Source organism: Hyla sarda, chromosome 8 (assembly GCF_029499605.1).
Source record: "Hyla sarda isolate aHylSar1 chromosome 8, aHylSar1.hap1, whole genome shotgun sequence".
NCBI classification, from domain to species: Eukaryota; Metazoa; Chordata; class Amphibia; order Anura; family Hylidae; genus Hyla; species Hyla sarda.
This window is the reverse complement of record NC_079196.1, coordinates 116,514,450-116,530,852: the sequence shown is the minus strand read 5'-3', so window position 1 is coordinate 116,530,852 and position 16,403 is coordinate 116,514,450. Positions and strand designations below refer to the sequence as shown.

Below are 16,403 nucleotides of genomic sequence, written 5' to 3'. Positions count from 1 at the left end.
ATAATCCTCCCATGAGGATCAGCCTCAACGGCTTTGTAGATTGCACTCATGTCAGCAACTCCATATACATTTTTTTTCTTCATGCTTCTTTCTTCATCCTTTTTTCTTTCTGTCATTCAGACTTTCATTCATTCGATCTCTCTCACTCACTTGCTTTAACTCATTTGTTCTCACTCACTCACTCACTCACTCAATCACTCACTCACTCATTCACTCTCACTCACTCTCACTCTCTCACTCACTCGCTCACTAAGTCAGTCTCTCTCTCTCTCTCTCTCTCTTTTTCTTTTTATATATATTTTTTTCCGTCTTCTTCTTCTTCTTCTTCTTCTTCTTCTTCTTCAGACCCTGTCATAGCACTAATGCCTTTCCAATACCACCAGCAGATGGAGACACTCCATTGCAACATTGGTTGTGAGCAGCAGTTTCTAAAAACAAATGCCTCATGGCGGATTTCCCATCCATCAATGGATGGTAAATTTTGTTTTTATCATTCACTGACCACAGATGCCAATGCATGGTCAAGCAACAGCAATGACACACCCTTGTGTATAGGCATGAGACCCTCACGTCATTTAACAGGATTCAGCACCACCCACAAGACAGCTACCTGTCATGTCATGTCAAACCTGCACAGGTGTGCTAGATTATTATTATTTAGTTTTATTTTATTTTTTTACACCAATCAGTGTGCAAACATGGTCATTAAAACGCTAAATGAATAGACGTTCATAAACCAGTCAGTGCAACTCATCATTTTGGTCTCCAATTCTCAAACTCAAATTCTCACCCACGGAGGATTAAATGAGAATCTTTCTTGTTTAACACTGGAATGGGGTGGTGCACTGTTCACTACCCGAATATACTGCCACATCGGGTCAATGCATAGGGCGACAGAAGCAAGCTTCCAAATCAGCTCCCTTTCTCAAAAATCCATTTAATTTATGGTCCCCAGATAGGGAACGTATGTATCAGTATGTGCTCACAAGTCACCCAAGTGCAAGTATTCACACAAAAAAAAACGTGCCTCAGGATGCGATCTGTCGCAAGATCCTTTCTTTTTTTACACTTGATCTAAGCCAAAAGGCCTAGAGGGGATAACCGGGAAAGGGGTGGGCCCAACCATGTCCCCTTCATGAGCACTCACATTACTCATAGGAATGGAAGGAAGGCTGGCAGCCAACCAGCCTCCCATACACTCTCTGGGTGGGTGGCAGTCAGCCACCCATACATACATACAGCACAGGCTAAACCCACATCATCACTTAAAAAACGGACAGGCGACCATTGCACTCTGATGGAGCATTTAGCAATGCAATCCATAGCCTGGCTTTTGCCTGAACCCCCATCACTCCTCCTCTTGCATATAAGACAATATTTCAGATCTGCATATGAAAACAACACGCCTACCTTTGTTGCACATAGCTGCCTGCCTGTCTCTAGTTACTCCACTGGCTGTAGCTGCGTCCCTTCCGACATGGAATAACACCAACTGTAACGATAAACTGAAAATTAACAGTATAAACCTGCATCATTTTGGACTCTGGTATTTGCTGAATCCGGGTGACCTGACAATCGATGGTGGTGCCGCTGGTGATTCTGGCCTTCTTGGAATCTGTTGGGCCTATGTGTTAGCTCACACATCACTTGGGTATCCATGGTAACTACCACAACATGGTCATCTGCAGTTTACATCTAGCCCGTGGCATTGAATGGCATTTTAAAAGTGCTAAGGGTCCTGGTGCAATAATCCTCCCATGAGGATCAGCCTCAACGGCTTTGTAGATTGCACTCATGTCAGCAACTCCATATACATTTTTTTTTCTTCATGCTTCTTTCTTCATCCTTTTTTCTTTCTGTCATTCAGACTTTCATTCATTCGATCTCTCTCACTCACTTGCTTTAACTCATTTGTTCTCACTCACTCACTCACTCAATCACTCACTCACTCATTCACTCTCACTCACTCTCACTCTCTCACTCACTCGCTCACTAAGTCAGTCTCTCTCTCTCTCTCTCTCTTTTTCTTTTTATATATATTTTTTTCCGTCTTCTTCTTCTTCTTCTTCTTCTTCAGACCCTGTCATAGCACTAATGCCTTTCCAATACCACCAGCAGATGGAGACACTCCATTGCAACATTGGTTGTGAGCAGCAGTTTCTAAAAACAAATGCCTCATGGCGGATTTCCCATCCATCAATGGATGGTAAATTTTGTTTTTATCATTCACTGACCACAGATACCAATGCATGGTCAAGCAACAGCAATGACACACCCTTGTGTATAGGCATGAGACCCTCACGTCATTTAACAGGATTCAGCACCACCCACAAGACAGCTACCTGTCATGTCATGTCAAACCTGCACAGGTGTGCTAGATTATTATTATTTAGTTTTATTTTATTTTTTTACACCAATCAGTGTGCAAACATGGTCATTAAAACGCTAAATGAATAGACGTTCATAAACCAGTCAGTGCAACTCAACATTTTGGTCTCCAATTCTCAAACTCAAATTCTCACCCACGGAGGATTAAATGAGAATCTTTCTTGTTTAACACTGGAATGGGGTGGTGCACTGTTCACTACCCGAATATACTGCCACATCGGGTCAATGCATAGGGCGACAGAAGCAAGCTTCCAAATCAGCTCCCTTTCTCAAAAATCCATTTAATTTATGGTCCCCAGATAGGGAACTGTTACGCCGAGCGCTCCGGGTTCCCGCTCCTCCCCGGAGCGCTCGCTTCACCTCCTCCGCTGCAGCGCCCCGGTCACGTCCTCTGACCCGGGGCGCTGCGATCCTGCTGCTAGCCGGGATGCGATTCGCGATGCGGGTAGCGCCCGCTCGCGATGCGCACCCCGGCTCTCCTACCTGACTCGCTCCCCGTCTGTTCTGTCCCGGCGCGCGCGGCCCCGCTCCCTAGGGCGCGCGCGCGCCGGGTCTCTGCGATTTAAAGGGCCACTGCGCCGCTGATTGGCGCAGTGGTTCCAATTAGAGTTATCACCTGTGCACTCCCTATATTACCTCACTTCCCTTGCACTCCCTGGCCGGATCTTGTTGCCTTAGTGCCAGTGAAAGCGTTCCTTGTGTGTCCCTTGCCAGTGTTTCCAGACCTTCTGCCGTTGCCCCTGACTACGATCCTTGCTGCCTGCCCCGACCTTCTGCTACGTCCGACCTTGCTTCTGCCTACTCCCTTGTACCGCGCCTATCTTCAGCAGCCAGAGAGGTGAGCCGTTGCTAGTGGATACGACCTGGTCACTACCGCCGCAGCAAGACCATCCCGCTTTGCGGCGGGCTCTGGTGAAAACCAGTAGTGGCTTAGAACCGGTCCACTAGCACGGTCCACGCCAATCCCTCTCTGGCACAGAGGGTCCACTACCTGCCAGCCGGCATCGTGACAGTAGATCCGGCCATGGATCCCGCTGAAGTTCCTCTGCCAGTTGTCGCTGACCTCACCACGGTGGTCGCCCAGCAGTCACAACAGATTGCGCAACAAGGCCAACAGCTGTCTCAACTGACCGTTATGCTACAACAGTTGCTACCACAGCTTCAGCAGTCATCTCCTCCGCCAGCTCCTGCACCTCCTCCGCAGCGAGTGGCCGCTCCTGGGATACGCTTATCCTTGCCGGATAAGTTTGATGGGGACTCTAAGTTCTGCCGTGGCTTCCTTTCCCAATGTTCCCTGCATCTGGAGATGATGTCGGACCTGTTTCCCACTGAAAGGTCTAAGGTGGCTTTCGTAGTCAGTCTTCTGTCCGGAAAAGCCCTGTCATGGGCCACACCGCTCTGGGACCGCAATGACCCCGTCACTGCCTCAGTACACTCCTTCTTCTCGGAAATCCGAAGTGTCTTTGAGGAACCTGCCCGAGCCTCTTCTGCTGAGACTGCCCTGTTGAACCTGGTCCAGGGTAATTCTTCCGTTGGCGAGTATGCCGTACAATTCCGTACACTTGCTTCAGAATTGTCCTGGAATAATGAGGCCCTCTGCGCGACCTTCAAAAAAGGCCTATCCAGCAACATTAAAGATGTTCTGGCCGCACGAGAAATTCCTGCTAATCTACATGAACTTATTCACCTAGCCACTCGCATTGACATGCGTTTTTCTGAAAGGCGTCAGGAACTCCGCCAAGATATGGACTCTGTTCGCACGAGGCGTTTCGTCTCCTCGGCTCCTCTCTCCTCTGGTCCCCTGCAATTTGTTCCTGTGCCTCCCGCCGTGGAGGCTATGCAGGTCGACCGGTCTCGCCTGACACCTCAAGAGAGGACACGACGCCGTATGGAGAACCTCTGCCTGTACTGTGCTAGTACCGAACACTTCCTGAGGGATTGTCCTATCCGTCCTCCCCGCCTGGAAAGACGTACGCTGACTCCGCACAAAGGTGAGACAGTCCTTGATGTCTACTCTGCTTCTCCACGTCTTACTGTGCCTGTGCGGATGTCTGCTTCTGCCTTCTCCTTCTCTACAGTGGCCTTCTTGGACTCTGGTTCTGCAGGAAATTTTATTTTGGCCTCTCTCGTCAACAGGTTCAACATCCCTGTGACCAGTCTCGCCAGACCCCTCTACATCAATTGTGTAAATAATGAAAGATTGGACTGTACCATACGTTTCCGCACGGAGCCCCTTCTTATGAGCATCGGATCTCATCATGAGAGGATTGAACTTTTGGTCCTCCCCAATTGCACCTCGGAGATTCTCCTTGGACTTCCCTGGCTTCAACTTCATTCCCCAACCCTGGATTGGTCCACTGGGGAGATCAAGAGTTGGGGGTCCTCTTGTTCCAAGAACTGTCTAAAACCGGTTCCCAGTAACCCTTGCCGTAACTCTGTGGTTCCTCCAGTAACCGGTCTCCCCAAGGCCTATATGGACTTCGCGGATGTTTTCTGCAAAAAACAAGCTGAGACTCTACCTCCTCACAGGCCTTATGATTGCCCTATCGACCTCCTCCCGGGTACTACTCCACCCCGGGGCAGAATTTATCCTCTCTCTGCCCCAGAGACTCTTGCCATGTCCGAATACGTCCAGGAGAATCTAAAAAGGGGCTTTATCCGTAAATCCTCCTCTCCTGCCGGAGCCGGATTTTTCTTTGTCTCCAAAAAAGATGGCTCCCTACGTCCTTGCATTGACTACCGCGGTCTTAATAAAATCACGGTTAAGAACCGCTACCCCTTACCCCTCATCTCTGAACTCTTTGATCGCCTCCAAGGTGCCCACATCTTCACTAAATTGGACTTAAGAGGCGCCTATAACCTCATCCGCATCAGAGAGGGGGACGAGTGGAAAACGGCATTTAACACCAGAGATGGACACTTTGAGTATCTGGTCATGCCCTTTGGACTGTGCAATGCCCCTGCCGTCTTCCAAGACTTTGTCAATGAAATTTTTCGTGATCTATTATACTCCTGTGTTGTGGTATATCTGGACGATATCCTAATTTTTTCTGCCAATCTAGAGGAACACCGCCGGCATGTCCGTATGGTTCTTCAGAGACTTCGTGACAACCAACTCTATGCCAAAATTGAGAAATGTCTGTTTGAATGCCAATCTCTTCCTTTTCTAGGATATTTGGTCTCTGGCCAGGGACTACAGATGGATCCAGACAAACTCTCTGCCGTCTTAAATTGGCCACGCCCCTCCGGACTCCGTGCTATCCAACGCTTTTTGGGGTTCGCCAATTATTACAGGCAATTTATTCCACATTTTTCTACCATTGTGGCTCCTATCGTGGCTTTAACCAAGAAAAATGCTGATCCCAAGTCCTGGCCTCCTCAAGCAGAAGACTCCTTTAAACAACTCAAGTCTGCCTTTTCTTCGGCTCCCGTGCTCTCCAGACCTGACCCTTCCAAACCCTTCCTATTGGAGGTTGATGCCTCCTCAGTAGGAGCTGGAGCTGTTCTTCTACAAAAAAATCCTTCCGGGCATGCTGTCACTTGTGGTTTTTTCTCTAGGACCTTCTCTCCAGCGGAGAGGAACTACTCCATCGGGGATCGAGAACTTCTAGCCATTAAATTAGCACTTGAGGAATGGAGGCATCTGCTGGAGGGATCAAGATTTCCTGTTATTATCTACACCGACCACAAGAACCTCTCCTACCTCCAGTCGGCCCGACGGCTGAATCCTCGCCAGGCCCGGTGGTCTCTGTTCTTTGCCCGATTTAATTTTGAGATTCACTTTCGTCCTGCCGATAAGAACATTAGAGCCGATGCTCTCTCTCGTTCCTCGGATGCCTCAGAAGTTGATCTCCCTCCGCAACACATCATTCCACCTGACTGCCTGATCTCCACTTCTCCTGCCTCCATCAGACAGACTCCTCCAGGAAAGACCTTTGTTTCTCCACGCCAACGCCTCGGAATCCTCAAATGGGGTCACTCCTCCCATCTCGCAGGTCATGCGGGCATCAAGAAATCTGTGCAACTCATCTCCCGCTTCTATTGGTGGCCAACTCTGGAGACGGATGTTGGGGACTTTGTGCGAGCCTGCACTATCTGTGCCCGGGATAAGACTCCTCGCCAGAAGCCCGCTGGTTTTCTTCATCCTCTGCCTGTCCCCGAACAGCCTTGGTCTCTGATTGGTATGGATTTTATTACTGATTTACCCCCTTCCCGTGGCAACACCGTTATTTGGGTGGTCGTTGATCGATTCTCCAAAATGGCACATTTCATTCCTCTTCCTGGTCTTCCTTCTGCGCCTCAGTTGGCTAAACAATTTTTTGTACACATTTTTCGTCTTCACGGGTTGCCTACGCAGATTGTCTCGGATAGAGGGGTCCAATTCGTGTCTAAATTCTGGAGAGCTCTCTGTAAACAACTCAAGATTAAATTAAATTTTTCCTCTGCATATCATCCCCAGTCCAATGGACAAGTAGAAAGAATTAACCAGATCCTGGGTGATTATTTGCGACATTTTGTTTCCTCCCGCCAGGATGACTGGGCAGATCTCCTTCCATGGGCCGAATTCTCGTATAACTTCAGGGTCTCTGAATCTTCCTCCAAATCCCCATTTTTCGTGGTGTACGGCCGTCACCCTCTTCCCCCCCTCCCTACCCCCTTGCCCTCTGGTCTGCCCGCTGTGGATGAAATTTCTCGTGACCTTTCCATTATATGGAGAGAGACCCAAAATTCTCTCTTACAGGCTTCTTCACGCATGAAGAGGTTCGCGGATAAGAAAAGAAGAGCTCCCCCCGTTTTTTCCCCTGGAGACAAGGTATGGCTCTCCGCTAAATATGTCCGCTTCCGTGTCCCTAGCTACAAGTTGGGACCACGCTATCTTGGTCCTTTCAAAATTCTGTGCCAAATTAATCCTGTCTCTTATAAACTTCTTCTTCCTCCTTCTCTTCGTATCCCTAATGCCTTTCACGTCTCTCTTCTCAAACCACTCATCCTCAACCGTTTTTCTCCCAAATCTGTTCCTCCCACTCCTGTTTCCGGCTCCTCGGACGTCTTCTCGGTCAAGGAGATTTTGGCTGCCAAAAAGGTCAGAGGAAAAAATTTTTTTTTAGTAGACTGGGAGGGTTGTGGTCCTGAAGAGAGATCCTGGGAACCTGAGGACAACATCCTTGACAAAAGTCTGCTCCTCAGGTTCTCAGGCTCCAAGAAGAGGGGGAGACCCAAGGGGGGGGGTACTGTTACGCCGAGCGCTCCGGGTTCCCGCTCCTCCCCGGAGCGCTCGCTTCACCTCCTCCGCTGCAGCGCCCCGGTCACGTCCTCTGACCCGGGGCGCTGCGATCCTGCTGCTAGCCGGGATGCGATTCGCGATGCGGGTAGCGCCCGCTCGCGATGCGCACCCCGGCTCTCCTACCTGACTCGCTCCCCGTCTGTTCTGTCCCGGCGCGCGCGGCCCCGCTCCCTAGGGCGCGCGCGCGCCGGGTCTCTGCGATTTAAAGGGCCACTGCGCCGCTGATTGGCGCAGTGGTTCCAATTAGAGTTATCACCTGTGCACTCCCTATATTACCTCACTTCCCTTGCACTCCCTGGCCGGATCTTGTTGCCTTAGTGCCAGTGAAAGCGTTCCTTGTGTGTCCCTTGCCAGTGTTTCCAGACCTTCTGCCGTTGCCCCTGACTACGATCCTTGCTGCCTGCCCCGACCTTCTGCTACGTCCGACCTTGCTTCTGCCTACTCCCTTGTACCGCGCCTATCTTCAGCAGCCAGAGAGGTGAGCCGTTGCTAGTGGATACGACCTGGTCACTACCGCCGCAGCAAGACCATCCCGCTTTGCGGCGGGCTCTGGTGAAAACCAGTAGTGGCTTAGAACCGGTCCACTAGCACGGTCCACGCCAATCCCTCTCTGGCACAGAGGGTCCACTACCTGCCAGCCGGCATCGTGACAGGAACGTATGTATCAGTATGTGCTCACAAGTCACCCAAGTGCAAGTATTCACACAAAAAAAAAACGTGCCTCAGGATGCGATCTGTCGCAAGATCCTTTCTTTTTTTACACTTGATCTAAGCCAAAAGGCCTAGAGGGGATAACCGGGAAAGGGGTGGACCCAACCATGTCCCCTTCATGAGCACTCACATTACTCATAGGAATGGAAGGAAGGCTGGCAGCCAACCAGCCTCCCATACACTCTCTGGGTGGGTGGCAGTCAGCCACCCATACATACATACAGCACAGGCTAAACCCACATCATCACTTAAAAAAAGGACAGGCGACCATTGCACCCTGATGGAGCATTTAGCAATGCAATCCATAGCCTGGCTTTTGCCTGAACCCCCATCACTCCTCCTCTTGCATATAAGACAATATTTCAGATCTGCATATGAAAACAACACGCCTACCTTTGTTGCACATAGCTGCCTGCCTGTCTCTAGTTACCCCACTGGCTGTAGCTGCGTCCCTTCCGACATGGAATAACACCAACTGTAACGATAAACTGAAAATTAACAGTATAAACCTGCATCATTTTGGACTCTGGTATTTGCTGAATCCGGGTGACCTGACAATCGATGGTGGTGCCGCTGGTGATTCTGGCCTTCTTGGAATCTGTTGGGCCTATGTGTTAGCTCACACATCACTTGGGTATCCATGGTAACTACCACAACATGGTCATCTGCAGTTTACATCTAGCCCGTGGCATTGAATGGCATTTTAAAAGTGCTAAGGGTCCTGGTGCAATAATCCTCCCATGAGGATCAGCCTCAACGGCTTTGTAGATTGCACTCATGTCAGCAACTCCATATACATTTTTTTTTCTTCATGCTTCTTTCTTCATCCTTTTTTCTTTCTGTCATTCAGACTTTCATTCATTCGATCTCTCTCACTCACTTGCTTTAACTCATTTGTTCTCACTCACTCACTCACTCAATCACTCACTCACTCATTCACTCTCACTCACTCTCACTCTCTCACTCACTCGCTCACTAAGTCAGTCTCTCTCTCTCTCTCTCTCTTTTTCTTTTTATATATATTTTTTTCCGTCTTCTTCTTCTTCTTCTTCTTCTTCAGACCCTGTCATAGCACTAATGCCTTTCCAATACCACCAGCAGATGGAGACACTCCATTGCAACATTGGTTGTGAGCAGCAGTTTCTAAAAACAAATGCCTCATGGCGGATTTCCCATCCATCAATGGATGGTAAATTTTGTTTTTATCATTCACTGACCACAGATACCAATGCATGGTCAAGCAACAGCAATGACACACCCTTGTGTATAGGCATGAGACCCTCACGTCATTTAACAGGATTCAGCACCACCCACAAGACAGCTACCTGTCATGTCATGTCAAACCTGCACAGGTGTGCTAGATTATTATTATTTAGTTTTATTTTATTTTTTTACACCAATCAGTGTGCAAACATGGTCATTAAAACGCTAAATGAATAGACGTTCATAAACCAGTCAGTGCAACTCATCATTTTGGTCTCCAATTCTCAAACTCAAATTCTCACCCACGGAGGATTAAATGAGAATCTTTCTTGTTTAACACTGGAATGGGGTGGTGCACTGTTCACTACCCGAATATACTGCCACATCGGGTCAATGCATAGGGCGACAGAAGCAAGCTTCCAAATCAGCTCCCTTTCTCAAAAATCCATTTAATTTATGGTCCCCAGATAGGGAACGTATGTATCAGTATGTGCTCACAAGTCACCCAAGTGCAAGTATTCACACAAAAAAAAACGTGCCTCAGGATGCGATCTGTCGCAAGATCCTTTCTTTTTTTACACTTGATCTAAGCCAAAAGGCCTAGAGGGGATAACCGGGAAAGGGGTGGACCCAACCATGTCCCCTTCATGAGCACTCACATTACTCATAGGAATGGAAGGAAGGCTGGCAGCCAACCAGCCTCCCATACACTCTCTGGGTGGGTGGCAGTCAGCCACCCATACATACATACAGCACAGGCTAAACCCACATCATCACTTAAAAAAAGGACAGGCGACCATTGCACCCTGATGGAGCATTTAGCAATGCAATCCATAGCCTGGCTTTTGCCTGAACCCCCATCACTCCTCCTCTTGCATATAAGACAATATTTCAGATCTGCATATGAAAACAACACGCCTACCTTTGTTGCACATAGCTGCCTGCCTGTCTCTAGTTACCCCACTGGCTGTAGCTGCGTCCCTTCCGACATGGAATAACACCAACTGTAACGATAAACTGAAAATTAACAGTATAAACCTGCATCATTTTGGACTCTGGTATTTGCTGAATCCGGGTGACCTGACAATCGATGGTGGTGCCGCTGGTGATTCTGGCCTTCTTGGAATCTGTTGGGCCTATGTGTTAGCTCACACATCACTTGGGTATCCATGGTAACTACCACAACATGGTCATCTGCCGTTTACATCTAGCCCGTGGCATTGAATGGCATTTTAAAAGTGCTAAGGGTCCTGGTGCAATAATCCTCCCATGAGGATCAGCCTCAATGGCTTTGTAGATTGCACTCATGTCAGCAACTCCATATACATTTTTTTTTCTTCATGCTTCTTTCTTCATCCTTTTTTCTTTCTGTCATTCAGACTTTCATTCATTCGATCTCTCTCACTCACTTGCTTTAACTCATTTGTTCTCACTCACTCACTCACTCAATCACTCACTCACTCATTCACTCTCACTCACTCTCACTCTCTCACTCACTTGCTCACTAAGTCAGTCTCTCTCTCTCTCTCTCTCTTTTTCTTTTTATATATATTTTTTTCCGTCTTCTTCTTCTTCTTCTTCTTCTTCTTCAGACCCTGTCATAGCACTAATGCCTTTCCAATACCACCAGCAGATGGAGACACTCCATTGCAACATTGGTTGTGAGCAGCAGTTTCTAAAAACAAATGCCTCATGGCGGATTTCCCATCCATCAATGGATGGTAAATTTTGTTTTTATCATTCACTGACCACAGATACCAATGCATGGTCAAGCAACAGCAATGACACACCCTTGTGTATAGGCATGAGACCCTCACGTCATTTAACAGGATTCAGCACCACCCACAAGACAGCTACCTGTCATGTCATGTCAAACCTGCACAGGTGTGCTAGATTATTATTATTTAGTTTTATTTTATTTTTTTACACCAATCAGTGTGCAAACATGGTCATTAAAACGCTAAATGAATAGACGTTCATAAACCAGTCAGTGCAACTCATCATTTTGGTCTCCAATTCTCAAACTCAAATTCTCACCCACGGAGGATTAAATGAGAATCTTTCTTGTTTAACACTGGAATGGGGTGGTGCACTGTTCACTACCCGAATATACTGCCACATCGGGTCAATGCATAGGGCGACAGAAGCAAGCTTCCAAATCAGCTCCCTTTCTCAAAAATCCATTTAATTTATGGTCCCCAGATAGGGAACGTATGTATCAGTATGTGCTCACAAGTCACCCAAGTGCAAGTATTCACACAAAAAAAAACGTGCCTCAGGATGCGATCTGTCGCAAGATCCTTTCTTTTTTTTACACTTGATCTAAGCCAAAAGGCCTAGAGGGGATAACCGGGAAAGGGGTGGACCCAACCATGTCCCCTTCATGAGCACTCACATTACTCATAGGAATGGAAGGAAGGCTGGCAGCCAACCAGCCTCCCATACACTCTCTGGGTGGGTGGCAGTCAGCCACCCATACATACATACAGCACAGGCTAAACCCACATCATCACTTAAAAAAAGGACAGGCGACCATTGCACTCTGATGGAGCATTTAGCAATGCAATCCATAGCCTGGCTTTTGCCTGAACCCCCATCACTCCTCCTCTTGCATATAAGACAATATTTCAGATCTGCATATGAAAACAACACGCCTACCTTTGTTGCACATAGCTGCCTGCCTGTCTCTAGTTACCCCACTGGCTGTAGCTGCGTCCCTTCCGACATGGAATAACACCAACTGTAACGATAAACTGAAAATTAACAGTATAAACCTGCATCATTTTGGACTCTGGTATTTGTTGAATCCGGGTGACCTGACAATCGATGGTGGTGCCGCTGGTGATTCTGGCCTTCTTGGAATCTGTTGGGCCTATGTGTTAGCTCACACATCACTTGGGTATCCATGGTAACTACCACAACATGGTCATCTGCAGTTTACATCTAGCCCGTGGCATTGAATGGCATTTTAAAAGTGCTAAGGGTCCTGGTGCAATAATCCTCCCATGAGGATCAGCCTCAACGGCTTTGTAGATTGCACTCATGTCAGCAACTCCATATACATTTTTTTTTCTTCATGCTTCTTTCTTCATCCTTTTTTCTTTCTGTCATTCAGACTTTCATTCATTCGATCTCTCTCACTCACTTGCTTTAACTCATTTGTTCTCACTCACTCACTCACTCAATCACTCACTCACTCATTCACTCTCACTCACTCTCACTCTCTCACTCACTCGCTCACTAAGTCAGTCTCTCTCTCTCTCTCTCTCTTTTTCTTTTTATATATATTTTTTTCCGTCTTCTTCTTCTTCTTCTTCTTCTTCAGACCCTGTCATAGCACTAATGCCTTTCCAATACCACCAGCAGATGGAGACACTCCATTGCAACATTGGTTGTGAGCAGCAGTTTCTAAAAACAAATGCCTCATGGCGGATTTCGCATCCATCAATGGATGGTAAATTTTGTTTTTATCATTCACTGACCACAGATACCAATGCATAGTCAAGCAACAGCAATGACACACCCTTGTGTATAGGCATGAGACCCTCACGTCATTTAACAGGATTCAGCACCACCCACAAGACAGCTACCTGTCATGTCATGTCAAACCTGCACAGGTGTGCTAGATTATTATTATTTAGTTTTATTTTATTTTTTTACACCAATCAGTGTGCAAACATGGTCATTAAAACGCTAAATGAATAGACGTTCATAAACCAGTCAGTGCAACTCATCATTTTGGTCTCCAATTCTCAAACTCAAATTCTCACCCACGGAGGATTAAATGAGAATCTTTCTTGTTTAACACTGGAATGGGGTGGTGCACTGTTCACTACCCGAATATACTGCCACATCGGGTCAATGCATAGGGCGACAGAAGCAAGCTTCCAAATCAGCTCCCTTTCTCAAAAATCCATTTAATTTATGGTCCCCAGATAGGGAACGTATGTATCAGTATGTGCTCACAAGTCACCCAAGTGCAAGTATTCACACAAAAAAAAACGTGCCTCAGGATGCGATCTGTCGCAAGATCCTTTCTTTTTTTACACTTGATCTAAGCCAAAAGGCCTAGAGGGGATAACCGGGAAAGGGGTGGACCCAACCATGTCCCCTTCATGAGCACTCACATTACTCATAGGAATGGAAGGAAGGCTGGCAGCCAACCAGCCTCCCATACACTCTCTGGGTGGGTGGTAGTCAGCCACCCATACATACATACAGCACAGGCTAAACCCACATCATCACTTAAAAAAAGGACAGGCGACCATTGCACTCTGATGGAGCATTTAGCAATGCAATCCATAGCCTGGCTTTTGCCTGAACCCCCATCACTCCTCCTCTTGCATATAAGACAATATTTCAGATCTGCATATGAAAACAACACGCCTACCTTTGTTGCACATAGCTGCCTGCCTGTCTCTAGTTACCCCACTGGCTGTAGCTGCGTCCCTTCCGACATGGAATAACACCAACTGTAACGATAAACTGAAAATTAACAGTATAAACCTGCATCATTTTGGACTCTGGTATTTGCTGAATCCGGGTGACCTGACAATCGATGGTGGTGCCGCTGGTGATTCTGGCCTTCTTGGAATCTGTTGGGCCTATGTGTTAGCTCACACATCACTTGGGTATCCATGGTAACTACCACAACATGGTCATCTGCAGTTTACATCTAGCCCGTGGCATTGAATGGCATTTTAAAAGTGCTAAGGGTCCTGGTGCAATAATCCTCCCATGAGGATCAGCCTCAACGGCTTTGTAGATTGCACTCATGTCAGCAACTCCATATACATTTTTTTTTCTTCATGCTTCTTTCTTCATCCTTTTTTCTTTCTGTCATTCAGACTTTCATTCATTCGATCTCTCTCACTCACTTGCTTTAACTCATTTGTTCTCACTCACTCACTCACTCAATCACTCACTCACTCATTCACTCTCACTCACTCTCACTCTCTCACTCACTCGCTCACTAAGTCAGTCTCTCTCTCTCTCTCTCTCTCTTTTTCTTTTTATATATATTTTTTTCCGTCTTCTTCTTCTTCTTCTTCTTCAGACCCTGTCATAGCACTAATGCCTTTCCAATACCACCAGCAGATGGAGACACTCCATTGCAACATTGGTTGTGAGCAGCAGTTTCTAAAAACAAATGCCTCATGGCGGATTTCCCATCCATCAATGGATGGTAAATTTTGTTTTTATCATTCACTGACCACAGATACCAATGCATGGTCAAGCAACAGCAATGACACACCCTTGTGTATAGGCATGAGACCCTCACGTCATTTAACAGGATTCAGCACCACCCACAAGACAGCTACCTGTCATGTCATGTCAAACCTGCACAGGTGTGCTAGATTATTATTATTTAGTTTTATTTTATTTTTTTACACCAATCAGTGTGCAAACATGGTCATTAAAACGCTAAATGAATAGACGTTCATAAACCAGTCAGTGCAACTCATCATTTTGGTCTCCAATTCTCAAACTCAAATTCTCACCCACGGAGGATTAAATGAGAATCTTTCTTGTTTAACACTGGAATGGGGTGGTGCACTGTTCACTACCCGAATATACTGCCACATCGGATCAATGCATAGGGCGACAGAAGCAAGCTTCCAAATCAGCTCCCTTTCTCAAAAATCCATTTAATTTATGGTCCCCAGATAGGGAACGTATGTATCAGTATGTGCTCACAAGTCACCCAAGTGCAAGTATTCACACAAAAAAAAACGTGCCTCAGGATGCGATCTGTCGCAAGATCCTTTCTTTTTTTACACTTGATCTAAGCCAAAAGGCCTAGAGGGGATAACCGGGAAAGGGGTGGACCCAACCATGTCCCCTTCATGAGCACTCACATTACTCATAGGAATGGAAGGAAGGCTGGCAGCCAACCAGCCTCCCATACACTCTCTGGGTGGGTGGCAGTCAGCCACCCATACATACATACAGCACAGGCTAAACCCACATCATCACTTAAAAAAAGGACAGGCGACCATTGCACTCTGATGGAGCATTTAGCAATGCAATCCATAGCCTGGCTTTTGCCTGAACCCCCATCACTCCTCCTCTTGCATATAAGACAATATTTCAGATCTGCATATGAAAACAACACGCCTACCTTTGTTGCACATAGCTGCCTGCCTGTCTCTAGTTACCCCACTGGCTGTAGCTGCGTCCCTTCCGACATGGAATAACACCAACTGTAACGATAAACTGAAAATTAACAGTATAAACCTGCATCATTTTGGACTCTGGTATTTGCTGAATCCAGGAGACCTGACAATCGATGGTGGTGCCACTGGTGATTCTGGCCTTCTTGGAATCTGTTGGGCCTATGTGTTAGCTCACACATCACTTGGGTATCCATGGTAACTACCACAACATGGTCATCTGCAGTTTACATCTAGCCCGTGGCATTGAATGGCATTTTAAAAGTGCTAAGGGTCCTGGTGCAATAATCCTCCCATGAGGATCAGCCTCAACGGCTTTGTAGATTGCACTCATGTCAGCAACTCCATATACATTTTTTTTTCTTCATGCTTCTTTCTTCATCCTTTTTTCTTTCTGTCATTCAGACTTTCATTCATTCGATCTCTCTCACTCACTTGCTTTAACTCATTTGTTCTCACTCACTCACTCACTCAATCACTCACTCACTCATTCACTCTCACTCACTCTCACTCTCTCACTCACTCGCTCACTAAGTCAGTCTCTCTCTCTCTCTCTCTCTTTTTCTTTTTATATATATTTTTTTCCGTCTTCTTCTTCTTCTTCTTCTTCTTCAGACCCTGTCATAGCACTAATGCCTTTCCAA

The 16,403-nt window shown here is 46.9% G+C and overlaps 5 pseudogenes; all 5 read right to left on the bottom strand.

The window, feature by feature from the left end:
- Positions 1-835: 835 nt before the first annotated feature.
- LOC130288986 (U2 spliceosomal RNA) lies at positions 836-1,099 on the bottom strand (annotated as a pseudogene).
- Positions 1,100-9,933: 8,834 nt separating this feature from the next.
- LOC130288985 (U2 spliceosomal RNA) lies at positions 9,934-10,197 on the bottom strand (annotated as a pseudogene).
- Positions 10,198-11,668: 1,471 nt separating this feature from the next.
- On the bottom strand, positions 11,669-11,933 carry LOC130289216 (U2 spliceosomal RNA; annotated as a pseudogene).
- Positions 11,934-13,401: 1,468 nt separating this feature from the next.
- Positions 13,402-13,665, bottom strand: LOC130288983 (U2 spliceosomal RNA; annotated as a pseudogene).
- A 1,467-nt stretch (positions 13,666-15,132) lies between these two features.
- LOC130289600 (U2 spliceosomal RNA) lies at positions 15,133-15,396 on the bottom strand (annotated as a pseudogene).
- Positions 15,397-16,403: the final 1,007 nt, after the last annotated feature.